The sequence below is a fragment of the Myxocyprinus asiaticus genome, chromosome 33 (assembly GCF_019703515.2).
Source record: "Myxocyprinus asiaticus isolate MX2 ecotype Aquarium Trade chromosome 33, UBuf_Myxa_2, whole genome shotgun sequence".
Classification (NCBI taxonomy): domain Eukaryota; kingdom Metazoa; phylum Chordata; class Actinopteri; order Cypriniformes; family Catostomidae; genus Myxocyprinus; species Myxocyprinus asiaticus.
Genome location: NC_059376.1, coordinates 20,344,730 through 20,361,280, shown reverse-complemented (window position 1 = coordinate 20,361,280; position 16,551 = coordinate 20,344,730). Strand labels below are relative to the sequence as shown.

Sequence of the window (16,551 nt, the reverse complement as noted above, 5' to 3'; positions counted from 1 at the left end):
TCTCATAACATCAGTCATGCTCAGATATTATTATTATATTTTCTTTTTGTAACATCCTCTTGCAGTTGAATTCCCTCTCTATTGTGATTCAGCAATGTAGAGAACTAGCCTTAATCCTCATGAAAATAGACATCTCACAATTCATACAGATTTGATAGGCTGTTGATGAAAACATTTCTGATGATGATAACATAACGCGGGCCGCAAAAGATCACTCGAGGGCCGCGTGTTGAGTAGCGCTGATATACAGTATGGTCACATATGGTATGGTAGTGTTTTAATGTAGTGTGATACTAAATTATTTCCCAGACTGTGGCTCTTCCTATGCCGGACAGGAGGTGGGCAACCACTGATGTATCAGGACAGGTTGGCCTCACTGACGCTAACTCTTCTGAGGGTGCTGCACACACACACACACGCGCGCACACACACACACACACACACACACACGTTTACTTTAAATATCTAAATGAGGACATAGCACACTGCCAACCCTGAAACTGAGGAAAATGGTATCAGTTTAAACTTGGTTTTAGTGTGGATTATGAAGCTATTGCAATTTTCACACTCAGGTCAGCCAGTTATGCGTGATTTTAGATCATAATTTGAGAACAGGTTTCGGTTAAAGCTAATAAATAAATAAATAAATGAAAAGAAAATCAAATGCCCCTGCAGCACGGAGGAGGGCGGGGCGGGGCTGGAATGACACACGGACCCCAATCACCCTGATGAGGTGAGCGACGGATAAAGGCGACCGGAGACGACAGTTCGGGAGAGAGAGAGAGCTTCAGGCGGCTGTCCTGCATGTTTGGTTGTTATTTGGCTTTTGCTTTAATTCACTATTAAATTATGAGTTGCACCTTCAAGCCGGTTCTTGCCTCCTCCTTTCCCTTATAAACTATTCCCTTTACAGTCCCCAAACTAGATAAGCTGCACACACACATTACACTCATGACATGATAAAGCTTTTGTTTACAGTCATATGTACATTTTCACTTCAAAAACTCCTTTTACACTTTAATGCTCTCAGTGAGTACAATAAACAGACTCGCATACTGCCTCCACTCCATGCTTACAGTTTTTCTGAATCTCTAAAACACATTTCTTGAACCCCTGACTCTTCTGGCAAAATCAAACAATTGCCTCAGAACCATTTAATCTGTGCTCAAAATCAATGCTTTCAGATCATACACACAGCAAGTCAATATACAAATACTACAGAACATTTATTAGACACTACATCAAAAAATGGAGAACACAGCATCCAGGGCATGTAGTTACAGATTTGTTTTTTTACAATTGTATATAGTAAGCACATTTTGCAATTACTGTCAAAAAAAAAAAAAAAAAGTATAATCACAATTTACAGTGAATATATTGTATACACTAAGTACTGCAAGTAATTCAGTACTGAATGTCTGTATATTCAGCACTTGCATACTGTAAAAATTCAGTAGTCCAACTGCAAAACCCCAAAGAACAAAGAAAACTAAATGAAAAACACATTACAGTAAACTCATAAAAGTTGTGCAACTGCAAAATCAAAGTCAATGAGAGATTCATACTGCCTCAGCATCACGTTTTCACATCATTAGAAACAAGTGTTTTGAGTCGTTGTGTGCAAATGATGACAACTGTGTTGTAGTTGTGTTTAACTTTTGCTACCCGTGTTTACCGTTTTGCAACACAAGTGCATCTGTCATGAATCCCGCCTTTGTTGTTCCTCCCGTTCACCACCAGAGGGCTCCATCACCTGGGGACTGACTTTAACTCTGTGGACTCCATTTCCCATAATCCCCGTACTGGTCAATGATTACCTGTTCACCTGTTTCCAATTAATTCAGCTATTTAAGTCTCACTCTCACTCCCTGTGATTGCTGAAGTCTTGTTTTGCCCTGGCTGACATTTCTGAGCGTTATCTAAGTTTAATTCCTTACCCGTGTATGATCCTGGACTGTTTACCCTGTTTTGACCCGTTACTGCCTGCCTACTGTTACTGCTTTGTTTACCTGGATATAACCTGTGATTGTCTGCCGCCTGCCCTGACCTCTTGCCTGTTTATTGACTACCTCTCTGGATTGCCTTGGATATTACTATTGCTGGTGATTGATCCCTGCCTGTCTGTATTACTACGTTTATTGATATTAAAGCTGCACATGGATCTCAACTCCGTTGACTCATCATTACAGCTTCAAAGTGCGAAATGTTTTTAAGTGAGAATGTTTAGAATTTTGCAAAAAGTGACTGATTTGAAAAATGGGTTTAGGCCACTGAGCATTTGGTCCAGAGAATTGGGTTTAGTGTTTTAGCAATTCAGAAAAACTGTTTTAAACCTTTTACATGTAGATTGAAGCTGCATTCTTAGCTTTTTTTTTTTTTTTTTTTTAAACAACTAATAAATACTTACTAGCACCTATTAAAGCAACATGTGAATAATTAGCAAAGTTCTGACACTCATTTAAATGAACCTTTAACATAGTTCCAAAACAGCAAATTAAGTATCATGTCAAAGAGGAAGTATCAGTTTCACAAACCAGCCACAGCATTACTGACCTGGTAATAAAGAATATCAGCAAAAAAAGTGGACGAGCTCATCCAGTGAAACTGTTCCCTGCAGTCATGTTTATAGGCCTCTTTCCATTATAAAATGAAACCAGAGAGGCATTTGTGGCAATGCTGGAAACTTTTTTTTTTTTTTTTTTTTTGTGCGGAGTATGCTAATCACGACATTCCCTACTGTCTTTATTAGCAGGCTGTTAGGTCCCATGCTAGGCAAGAGGAGCCCTGACCTAAATGGAAAGAATTGGAAGCAAGTAGTTTAAACCGTTAAAATTGGTTCAGTGCTGAACAGAGACTTCTCAAGTATGACAATGGACAATAATATGGACATCAACAATATATAGTGAAGTATTTTGAAAAGTAGCAAAGCATATTTACATGTGTGGAAAATAATAGGCCTGAACTCAAACACAGGTCAATGTAATTCACATTAATTTCATAACATTAAAAATGAATAACCCCAATATATAATAAATCTCTAAAACTGATTTTTTTTTCTGAAAAGTTTTAACTATTATTCAGTAAAAGCTGCATTCATTTTATTGGGTCAGTAAGAGCAGTTGATGTATTTAAATCATTCAGACATTAAAAAAAAAATAAAAAAAATGTTTCATATTATGACAAACATCACCTCTGCCAGACATGGTTTTCAATCACATAAAGTAGCCTAACTAACTCAATGTTTTGTGATGGACTATGTATTGTAAGTGCACTGGGCATTTCACTAAGTGACAATGGCAAAACCATGGTCATCATTAAAATACATTCCCAAAGCATTGCTTAAGGTGGATGACCAGTTCCAACAGCAGTTTGAGATTTTGAGACTATTTTAAACTAATCATCTTTATAGCCCACAATTATGTTGATGTGCATTTTGGTATTAAAAAAAGAAACACATTAAATCTCTCACAAAGTGCATTACATTATGCTTACGTTTATGAAGACAGAAAAAAAAGAAACTGTCAGGTCATATTACACAAATTAGTGAACAATTGGGCACAGAATCAGTCACCAGAGATTTGAGTTTAGAATAATCAACATGACACTCTTATTTTATGTACAATCACGCTGCTTTCTGGATCTGATAGACTAATTATGTCATCATTCAACATCAGAAAACAATTTTTTTTAAATTGCCCATATTCTTTCCATTAGCTTGTACAGTTCTGCCACAGCTGTTACAACCAAAAATGCTCAGTATAATGCAATTTCAAGATCACCCATTTGATAGACTGAAACAGGAAACATCCTAATTGCTCTGCCTCTCTTGTGAGAAGAGATTGTCTAGATCCAAAATCAGACTACCCACTAAAGTAGAGATAAAACCGTTTCCATTTAAGATCAATCTGAAAGTTACTGAAGACTACTGTGAGCTTCTTCACTGACAGCAGATGGTTTCTATCTGCCCAACTGAGTGGTATAAGCTCATGGAAGAAGTGAGGGAAGGTTTCTCTGTTTAAACAAGCATCTGTGGGTCTAATCTAAACTAAAATTCTAAGGTTACATAGGTCTCTTTTTTATTGCCCCTCCAATGTACACATCTGTTAAATTCCTCTAACAAACAATGACTTCCAGACATATGATAGTCCATGCAAAATACCACCTCCCCAGGCAGGTACAGCTGAGGTATTTCAACAGGATTACTGACTTTTACACTGGTAAAAAATAAATAAAAAATAAATATTTATTATTATTAAAATAGAAGAGTTAACAAGGGGGGAAGGGCCAGGAGGAGTTTTTTAGAAAAGCAAATTAAAATTAAGAATGGAGAAAGACCTTACCTCCAAGGTCTTCTTTGGAGGATACCAGACGAGGTGAGCTGTTCCCAGGTTCAATCTTTAATGACAAATAATAATATAATAATAATAAACAACAAAAGGCAGGATTGTGACTATAGTTAACAATTTGTGCACTATACTTCACTGACATCATTTAAACATTGAAATTTGACAAACAAAATGTCACTGATATGCAAGTCGTTCTTTCCATTCCAAGTGCTCTTATCAAAGGTGTATAATATTCAAATACTTTCTCTTATCCCAGCCTAATATGCAGAGACAAATATACTGTAAGTCATTTGTTGGTTTATTCCCCTCAAAAGTGTAAACGCCATGGCACTATTGTTTGTTTGAGCATCCGACATTGTAACATTTGCTCTACCAATGGCGCTAGTGGTGCAGAAATTACACATATAAGCTTTAAATGGGCTTTACAGAATTCAACTGATTACTGTAATTTTACAATCGCAATTCCCAAAAAGTTGGGACAGTTTAGAAAATGCTAATAAAAACAAAAAGGAGTGATTTGTAAATTCTATTCACCCTGTGCTATATTGAAAGCACTACAACAACATATTATTTGATGTTTTATCTTGTGAATTTAATATTTTAACTTTAATTTTAATACACACTCATTGCAATTCAGATGATTTCAACATGCACCAAAAAAGTTAGGACAGTTGAGTGCTTACCACAGTGTAACATCACCATTTCTTCTAATAACACTTATTAAGCATTTAGGCACTGAAGACACAGGTTTGTTAAGTTTAGCAAGCAGAATTTTCCCCCATTCATCAATTATGCAGGTCTTCAGCTGCTCAATTGTACGGGGCCTTCATGCCGTATTTTGCACTTTATAATACCACACATTCTCAATTGAAGACAGGTCAGGACTGCAGGCAGGCAAATCTAGCACCTACACTCTCTGCTTATGCAGCCGTGCACTTGTAATTGGAGCAGTATGATTTCACGTTGCCCTGCTGGAAAACCACTTCTGAATGCGTGTGATCTCCCCTTCCTCAGACGTCTTAAAAATCGTCATTCGTCTGTAATGGATATCATGACATGGGCTCGGGAATACTTCGGTAAACCTTTGTCAGTCAACAGCATTCGCCGCTGCATCCACAGATGCAAGTTAAGGCTTTACTTTGCAAAGAAGAAGCCATCCATAAAGACTGTCCAGAAGCATCACCAAATTCTCTGGACTCGGTCTCATCGGAGATGGAAAGTAGAACAGCTACAAAATTACAGAAAAAAAGAGCTTTTGCCATTGCTTATTGTCTATTTGTTTAAGTTTGACTTCTTCTGTATTTTGTTTCCAACTTGTATGCATGACATGTCGTAATAACATATGAAATATAAGCAGATTTGGGTAACACTTCACAATAAGGTTCCATTTGTTAACATTAGTTCATTAATGCATTAGGTATCATGAACTAACAATGAACAATATATTTTTTCCAGCATTTATTAATATTTGTTAATGTTAATTAAAAAAAAACACAATTGTTCATTGTTAGTTCATAGTGCATTAACTAATGTTAACAAATACAACTTTTGTTTTTAAATATGTAATAGTATATGGTGAAATTAACATTAGCTAAGATTAATAAATGCTGCAAAAGTATTGTTCATTGCTAGTTCATGTTAACTAATGTTGTTTACTAATATTAACAAATGGGATCTTATTGTAAAGTGTTTTTTTTTTTTTTTTTTTTTTTTTGTGACAATGACTGTGTTAACTGCTTACAAAAGGTCAGATTTCCTTGTGTAGTTCATGCAAGCATGAGTGCATGCTGTCATTAAAGCAAAATGGGAACATAAAAAATACTATATGAAATTCATATAGATTTTTTAATTCAAATTTTCACTCATGGAACAAGTGGAAAAAAATGGGCATCCAGAGTTTCATAATTTCTTATGTTGCATTTATAAGTGTCTAGACTGCAAGAAATTGAACCACAGTAAAACCATCTGCCCCTCATTCAAAACAGACAGACAGGACCACGCAGAATGACTGAAGAAAGGGGGAAACAGGGAAACCTCATTTAATAATGATATCACCCTAAGAAATTCAAGCCATATTTGTCTTTGTAGAGGCAGAATACCACATTATCAATAACATCTGTAGCATGTAGCATTTGATCATTTCTAAAACAAAAATAAATGTATAAATTCTATAATAAATAATATAATATTTTATTCACCATACCTCACCACATCAGGGCATGGTGTCATGTTTTCAGAAAACCACTAGGAAAATACATTATGGGTTTCACATGTTTATTCTGCCTGAGCTAAAGGAAATAGGGATTATATTGTAGCTTGACAGTCATGCCAAGCTGGTGTAGCTGTGGCCGGTAAATGAGGTGTTTGGTTGGCCTGTAGGCCATGCAGCAAACCGAGAAGGCATAAAGTCCACAGGCACCACATGTTTAAATAAATACTATAGGCAACTGTGCAAAATTAAGTGTTAAAACTAGGGAAGGTCTTGATTTATGGGGGTCCTACAGACCCTACCTCAGTTTTCAGTAAAAACTGCCATAGATGTTTATGTATAATAGAAAACTAAATTCAGCATTTTCTTTTGATTCTGTCCTTGAAAATACTGACTGATCAACTTATAATGTTAAAATTGTTAGAATCAAAATTGTGCAACATATTTCAAACCAGAAGATCTGAATATCTTCTGGTTTGAAATATGTTGCACAATTTTGATTATTTTATCAATCAATGAATCACAATTCAATGACAACTTGTAAAATAAAGGCTAACTTACATGTAATTGTCATCTTCCACAAACTTCTGCAGCTCTTCAATGTAGTGCACTGACATCAAATACTTCTGCACATGTGGTAAAATCACCAAATGATTTGTCAGGTAAATACATGTAGAGATCTGGTTTAAATTCTCTTTTATTAGTATATGCACTGTGTGGAGGTGTATCATTGGTAGTTTGTATTTTTATTACACATGTGGTAGAATGTATTACAAGGTAGTGGTCCTCTGTCATGTAATTTGAGGAAGGACCCAAGATGGATTTTACTGAAAAAACAAACAAAACAAAATACAAACAAAAACTTTCACAAGAGAGAAAACAAGTATAACAACACAAAGATACAACTGAAAACAAACTGACTGGGGAATAACTGGAAATGACAGGAACAACACAACTGGACTAGAAACAATACACAACAAAAATAAAAAAGTATGACCAAAACTATATTAAATATGGGTTTGCTTGCATCACAGATAAACATGGTTTGTGCTGATCACTATTTGTTTTGTACACTGTTAAAAAAAGTTATGCCATGATAATAATTGTGCATATTGTCGGCCTATGCAGTTCATGGTAATATTAATACAAATGAACGATTTTAAGGACATTTTACTTCTGTACAATAAACAATTTTGGTACTGCGTTGGGTCGCCACTTGATTTCCAAAATGAACATCTGTAACAAGGCTCTTTTCTAGATCACTCAGTGCTGCCTTCTTGTAGACATTGGAACTTCATAGCTCCAGTTTCACTTTCTCTGACTCTGACCTATCAAGAACATGCTGGAATCTTTTCTAGACACTGATATGAAAGAACTTCACAAGGGTGTATAAGAAGATGAGATTTTACGATGCTGAAGATTTCATTTGAATGTTGATATATACTCTTATAATATGAACAATAATAATATTTATATGTTTTGTGTAGGAAACTGACCATATTTACAGGACACCTGAAGATCAGAGATGATGCGCAGCAGATTGTTCATCTTATTGGTTCTTTGTTCAGTCTCTAAGATGCTGTCAGAGGTTGGGTAGGCAATGTAGGTCATATCAAACTGGTAAATTCCTAATGAAAAAAAAATATTGTTTAATTACTGACACAGGTTGGGAAGGAGAAGTTAGAGAGGCTGACAAAGGTGGGCCAGCATTAGCATTCCAGATATTACAAATGCAAAGATAAAGAATAAACCCCTATTATTGTTTTAAAAATTAGTAAATTATTAATGTCATTCTTGACAGAGTCAACCCATTTATAACTTTCAATGAGATTGCCCACTTTGAGATGCTAATTTGTCATTTAGTTGATGATTTTATTCAAAGTGACTCACTGTATATATATTTTGGGACAGTCTGAATAAGCAAAAAAAGGTTAAAGAATAGTTCACCCAAATGAAAATTTGCTGCTCAAAATAAACGTGGGCTTTTATTTAAAAAACACACAAACAAACATATATTATTATTATTATTATTATTATTAATAAAAATAATTCTACAGCATATGGGTTTGAAATAACATGATGGTGAATAAATAATTACACAATTGTAATTTTTGGGTGAACTATCTCTTAATTGCCTTGCTCAAGGTACAGTGGTGATGGATCACCCGTTCTTTGGTTCAAACCTAGGACCTTTTTGTAATCAGCCCATTTATTCAACCACTAGGCTACACCACCCCTTGTTGCACATATGGGCTCTGTACTCTGTGAGTGTTCTGAAACTTCAAGGGTTTCCACTTTAGTGGCCCCTCACTCCACTTTTACCACATCCTCAAACAGATAGTTCAGAGAGAACTCTCTCCAGGATTCTCATGCTCACTGCTAATTGCTAGGCGACAAGGACAAAACTAAAACTGCATGCAATGTCTGGACTAGAAAATTAGTGGCCTGGAGCTATTGCCTGACAGCTCTTACTTGCTTGTTATAGCTCTGTTTCTGCTAAAAGAGTTAAAGAGAATTTTGCTAATTATCAGGTAAGGTTTATGAGTCTCCTAATGTGGGCAATTAGTCATTAACTGAAGGGCTAAGATATGATTTACACAGACAGTGGGATGTGGCAACCTTCTCATGCCAGGCATGAAGATTTTCAGTGACTAAATGTGATCGTTTCACTTTCATTGTATGAAAGAAAAAAAAAAACGAAGAAAAAGAAAAAAGAAAGTATATGGTGACTGAGACTAACACAATGTCTAACATCTCCTTCAGATCAGTAAATGTAACTGTAGCAAATGGGTACACTAAATTGTTTTAGAATCTTTGGCTCAAAAGTGAATCTGTGCAGCTAAAACCACTAGTACAGTATCTATACAGCAGCTCTCCTATTCCATTGCTAAATCAGATGCCATGCTTGCTCCCTGTAATCATGCACCTGTTAAATATTGTAAATGATCTGCTGAAGTGGTCAGAATTTTTTAGTTTTGACACCTGGTTCTGTGCTGGGATAAACTTGGTGCTAAACTGCATGATGTGCTCTGTGGCAGAAAGCTCTCATTATTGTTCAGATATGATGTGTATTTCCATCTGTTGTCTGATGGCTGAATGATGCTTTTGAGTCTGTCGTTAATACGCGATTAGTACATAATTATAATTGAAAAAATACTGGGTTGACTGAATATCCACAGCTCAAATGCATTCAAAAAATGCAAAACATAAAACATTTTACTAGTGTCTTATACTTTTGTACCCCGCATTGTATGCAGTGTGTATATAATACATTTGTTTTATTATATTATTTGTCAGATTAAAATTACATTTTGTCATTTTGAATGAAAAGAAAAAATTTACATGAATTTCAGAATTTCTTAATATTTTGGTATGTTCATTTCAGTATGTACTTGAGCTGGGATAAACTCCACAAGTCTGAGAAAAACCTGATGATCCATGTTATCCCAGCATTATTTGAGAATGCACATGAATGCACAAGGTTAACATTACAAATTACACATTATCTACTGCATATATATTACTTTAAATAATCATCGAGTAGTCGAGGCTTCTTTTACAGATCTCGTGTGAATTCTACTCACAGGACATGAAGTCACTGATAACACATTTTAATGTCATATTAGTTGATGTGTTACATGTACTGTATTCTTGAGCTTTCTCATATTTAAATGTACTTCTAAACGCCTCCCTCAGTGACATGGCGTGGCGGCTGTTTGAATGTTCGCAAACAGTATGTTGTTGTTCAGTCGTTTCAAACTTCTTTTTGACTGTGAGCGAAGAACGAAGAAGCACTTCGCTGTGAGTGTGCTGAGGCATTAAGTTTACAAACGGTGCTCTAGAAGCATGCTATTTTCAAGTGTAAAAATTGAGTGAAAGAAGTTGATTTGACATTTGATAAAATGGGAAACAAGATTAACACTGGAGCTAATTACTGTATACAGTATGTGTACTGTAAGTGACTCCATAATATACATCAAGATGGTGCCTCGGTGTGGAGCGCTCCTATTCTTTTGTTGTTTTTGTTTGTTTGTCCTGTGTTTAGTAATCTTTTTCCAATCAGTTTTACCAGGGACGAACTGCTGAACATTTGGCAGCATATAACAGACAATATTTTCCCGGTTTTTGAATATTTGGATGCTTTGCTGGACATTTTAGTCGGAGGCGCAGCTTGGCTGTTCAAGAGACGCAGGTGAAGGAAACGAGCAGGCGCGCTGGTCAAGCTCCATCGGCGCGGCTTTCGAACAGCGCTGCCGAGCATTCATCTAGCGAATCTCCGCTCTCTTCCTAATAAAACAGATGAACTACATCTCCTCACCAGTACAAACAAGGATTTTTCAACCTCTGTTGCCTTGTGCTTCACAGAAACCTGGCTGACTGAAGCCATTCCGGACAGCACGTTACATCTGCCGGGCTTTCAGCTGTTCAGAGCGGATCGCATCGCAGATTTAACGGGGAAAACGAGAGGCGGTGGAACATGCATTTACATCAATGAAAGTTGGTGTACAGATGTAACAACGTTAAAGAAGATGTGCTGTCCTAATTTGGAAGCGCTCTTTATTAACTGTAGGCCTTTCTACGCACCGTGGGAGTTTTCTTCATTTATTCTGGTGAGTGTTTATATCGTGCCAAACACGTGCGTGAGTGCTGCACTTCAACAGTTGGCTGATCAAATCACAGACACAGAACAACAATACCCGGACTCAGTTATTATTATTCTTGGGGATTTTAACAAAGCGAATCTCACACGTGAACTGCCCAAATACAAACAGCACATTACATGCCCCACCAGAGACAGAAATATACAGGATCATTGCTACAAAACAATAAATTATGCATATCGCTCTGTCCCTAGAGCAGCTTTGGGACTCTCTGATCACTGTCTGGTTCATCTTCTTCCAACCTACAGACCACTGTAAATCTGCTAAGCCTGTAGTAAAGACTGTAAAGAGATAAGGCTTTTGAGGCTGCAGCCACCGACCTAGATGAGCTCACAGATAATGTGACATCATATATCAGTTTCTGTGAGGATATATGCATTCTTACTAGGACTTATTTAACGTTCAACAATGACAAACTATGGTTTATAGCAGAACTGAGGCAGCTTCGTCAGGCCAAAGAGGATGCTTACAGAGGTGGGGATAAAGTCTTGTTCAATCAGGAACACACTGAATAAGGAAATCAGAGTGGCTAAAAGAAGATACTCTGAGAAGCTGAAAAACAAGTTTTCAGCTAACAACCCTGCATCAGTGTGGAGTGGCATGAAAGAATTTACAAATTACAAGACTCCTGCCCCCAACCCTATGATGGAGTAACAACTGGCTGATGACCTGAATGTGTTCTACTGTAGATTTGAAAGGCCCAATCTCAAACCCCACACCTGCTCTGACATTCACGTCACACAAACACCAACACCTCCTGCAACCCCCCTCCTCCCCCCTCCTGCTACTCAACCTGCACTTAAGATCTGTGAAGAGGAGGTGTGCCATGTCTTCCGAAAACAGGACCCAGATGGCGTATCACCTGCATGTCTTAGATCCTGTGCTAACCAGCTGGCCCCCATCTTCACACTGATTTTCAATAGATCGCTGGAGCAGTGTGAAGTCCCATACTGCTTCAAATGCTCAATCAATATTCCTGTCCCAAAGAAACCAAAAATCACAGGACTTAATGACTACAGACCTGTCGCCCTGACGTCTGTGGTCATGAAATCATTTGAGAGACTGGTGTTGGCCCACCTGAAGGACATCACTGGACCCTTTCTAGATCCCCTTCAATTTGCTTATCGAGCAAACAGGTCTGTGGAGGATGCAGTCAACATGGGATTGCATCATATCCTGCAACATCTGGACAGACTAGGGACATCCGCAAGAATCCTTTTTGTGGACTTCAGTTCGGGTTTCAACACCATCATCCCGGCTATACTCCAGACTAAACTACACCAGTTCTCTGTTCCCACATCTATCTGTCAGTGGATTACCAGCTTTCTGACAGACAGGCTTGTGAGCCAGGGGAAATTCACTTCCAGCACCTGCATAATCAGCACTGGTGTCCCCCAGGGATGTGTGCTCTCCCCACTACTCTTCTCCCTCTACACCAATGACTGCATCGCCAAGGACCCCTCTGTCAAGCTCCTGAAGTTTGCAGACGACACCACTGCCATCGGACTCTTCCGAGATAACGATGAGTCTCCATACAGAAGGGAGGTTAAACAGCTGGCCGTCTAGTGAAGTCAAAACAACCTGGAGCTGAACATGCTCAAAATGGTGGAGATGATTGTGGACTTTAGGAGGAACACCCCAACACTGACCTCCCTCACCATTCTAAACAGCACTGTGGCAGAAGTGGAGTCATTCAGGTTCCTCGGCACTACCATCTCACAGGACTTGAAGTGGGAGACCCACATTGACTCCATTGTGAAAAAGGCCCAGCAGAGGTTGTATTTCCTTTGCCAGTTGAGGAAGTTCAACCTGCTACAGGTGCTGCTGATATAGTTCTACTCAGCAGTCATTGAGTCTGTCCTCTGCACCTCAATAACTGTCTGGTTTGGTACGAAATCAGATATCAGAAGACTACAAAGGACAGTTCGGACTGCTGAGAGGATTATTGGTTGCCCCCTGCCCTCCCATCAAGAACTATACACTTCCAGAGTGAGGAAAAAGGCTGGAAAAATTGCTCTGGACCAACTCACCCAGCTCACTACCTTTTTGAACTTTTGCCTTCTGGCCGACTTTTCAGAGCTCTGAGCACCAAAACCATCAGGCACAGGGACAGTTTTTTTCCCTCAGGCTATCCATCTCATGAACAGTTAAAACTGCCCCATTGAGCAATAATTATGTGCAATTCACAGTCTAGTCTTTTTATATTTATCCAAGACATCCAACCTCTTCTGCCATTACATTCCCTTGCACTGTATATAACAGATTTGCACTACGTTTGTGTATGTATGTATGTATGTGTGTGTCTGTGTGTGTATATATGTATGCGTGTATGTGTGTGTGTGTGTGTGTGTGTGTATGTATGTATATGTATATATATATATATATATATATATATATATATATATATATATATATATATATATATAGTCTTATTGTGTATTCTATATATACTTTATTTTCTATTCAATTACTTTTTTATTTATTTTATTTATTACATTTGTAATAATTTTTTATTATTATCTATGTCTTGTTGCTATTTTGTATTGTTGTGCACTGGAAGCTTCTGTCACCAAGACAAATTCCTTGTATGTGTAAGCATACTTGGCAATAAAGCTGATTCTGATTCTGATTCTGAACCACCCCATGAAGACATAAAACTGATGTTTTCACAAATATTTAGATCTTCTGGCATTATAACAGACACTGAGGCTGTCGTTTAAAGCCACAGAAATAGTCTAGGTGTGATTGTGTTGGTCAGGGAGGTCAGAGGATAGCTATACAGATGAGATTGACCCTGACTTGCTTCCTGTGAACAGTGAAGTGGGTGGCTCACTGACCTCAATTGACCTTTTACAGGATTCAATTACAACTGCAGAACAGCACTTTTGTGTTCAGATTGAAGATGAAAGTGGATGAACGTTACTTTAGCTGCCATCAATCGGTCAACTATTATGATTGTGCATAATTTAAACTATTATCACTGTGCATAAGTTCCTCAAAAAGTTGTTTGCTCAAAATAAAGCAAATATTGTAAATAGATGTAACTTGATAATTGAAAATAATTTTAGTTTGGTAGACCAGGACAAAATAATCTGTTTCTAGTCAATATTTCTTTTACAGTGGAGTTCAAGCAATTGTGAATCATTAGGATTTTCCATTTGATAACTTTATATAAAACAGAGAAAAAGGGAATGTTTGTTTGACATAAAAAGAAGAAAAATAAAATAAAAATGGCTTTACTTGGCATTAGACATACTGTATAATAATTACAAATAATGATATATTTATTTTTAGCCAGGTCTATTCTAGGTTTTTGAGACATTACGACTTTGTGGGACACACTGAATAAGAGTCAGAATTCCTGGAAATGAGAGTTCTAGTGGCTGGTTTCCAAGTTGTGGAGTCCAGTCCTCCTGCAGTCCACGTTCAGCTTCACGGAGAGACAAAGAGAAATAATTAGAAAGAAAGTAAGAGTTCTCCTTCACTGTGAGAAAATTTATAGAGGTGAGAGAGAAATACTTTGACAAACTCTCAAACTTCATGCCACAGTTTTCCAGTTCAGCAGGAACAGATCAAATGCAGGTGTTACTGGGGGAGAACAATCATGCATCAGTTAAACAATGTAATTGAGAGAGAGAGAGAGAGAGAGAGAGAGAGAGAGAGAGAGAGAGAATATATAAAAATACAACTGTATTATCCGGAGTTACATTTAAGAAATTAAACTTTTGCATGAAGGCAGACGGTGCAATGTTTTATGGATAAAATGTCCTAATTCTGTCAGGAGTTTTCAGTGTCTCTTCAATCTCTAATGACCCGTATCAGGAGAATGTGAAAGTGAGCAGGTGATTATTAAACACTTGTGGAATTCAGTCTGAGAGTGGCAGTCCAGTAATGTTGTCCTTGAATAGAACAGGGAGTGTGGCTGGAGCATGTTCTCCCTGCCTGACAGCGTGCTACAGCTCCAAAAATCAGGGATAATTATAGCCAAAGACATTTACAGACTTCAGGGTTTATGCTCCCTGAAATATAACATTCACATGTATAGTATTTAGTCTCCTTATATACTGTAAGAATTTAACAACAGTTTGACTTTGACAATTAGACTTGACAACGATGGGGTAAATCACAATGGCTAAGGAAATGCTTTACCGAAAATACTAGGGGCCGTTTACATAACAACGTTTTCAACTAAAAACGGAAAACATTTTAATGCGTTTTGGCTGTTCGTTTACACGACAATTGTGTTTTGGGGCCTGAAAATGCAAACTTTTGAAAATGGGTTTCAAAGTGCAAGTTTTTGAAAATGATGCTGTTATAGTCTCCGTGTAAACATACAAAAACGTGAATTTGTGAAAACGATGATGTCATGCGCACGCGTATTACGTGTTCAGTCTATAGGCATATGCGCGAATACTTCAAAACAAAAAGTCAAAACAAAAAGTGACCTTGGAAACCAAAAAGTTAAATTCAAACCCTGGAAACAACACAATGGGTTATCTTGAAAAGTAGTGGTGGCAAACCCTGCCGAACAGACAAGGACAGATGGTCACCATGTTGGTTTTGCATGCTGGGCCCCAAAAAGGGATGCTGGTGTGCTGGTGTTCCAACTAGGCTTCTTGACTAGCTTAACAAACAAGACTACCATGGTCAATCAGCCTCACAAGAAAGATCATGCTTGTCAACCATTTTTGCTTCGAAACAGCATAGCTGTGCACCAAACCAGCATAAGCCAGACAGTGCAACAATGTAACATCAATGCTCATGTCTAAATGCTCATGTCTGCTAAGAAATTTGGTGAACATTAAATATGCGCATAATTGTGGGAAACTTCATTTAAATAAATATATTTTGTGTTTGACACTTTGGAGCCAAAGTGGTAATGGGGATTTAATTAAATAGACTGCACTGTCTAAATTCATAGTGAGTTATGGGGAAAAAAAGAAAACAACCAGAAGATTGTTGAGGCTTTGGCCTGGCTAGAGGCTGAGAAACATTCCAGAGGTGTGAGTTCACATGTAATAGTGGGGCTGCAGGTTGCTATGCGGTGGCTGTCTCAAGGGATATGGCTTCCAGAGTGCAGGAACAACTGGGATGACTTAGAATGGAAGTGTACCAATAGGAACCTGCCAATTGGAACTCCACAACATAGATAAGTATGTAACACGCAAAAAGGTATTTGCAAATTAGTATTTGTCTTGAGCTACAAGGCCAATTATGGTGGTATTACTGAAGGAAGTGTATGATGGAACAGAGTGTAAAACTTTGAGCAGCCAAAAGCATATTTTAAATAAACACAAGCAACACTGGCCTGAGAGAGAGAGAGAGAGAGAGAGAG

The 16,551-nt window shown here is 37.6% G+C and overlaps 1 pseudogene; it reads right to left on the bottom strand.

The window, feature by feature from the left end:
• Positions 1 to 255: 255 nt before the first annotated feature.
• Positions 256 to 16,551, bottom strand: part of LOC127424601 (ras-specific guanine nucleotide-releasing factor RalGPS1-like) — a 176,305-nt pseudogene continuing 160,009 nt past the window's right edge.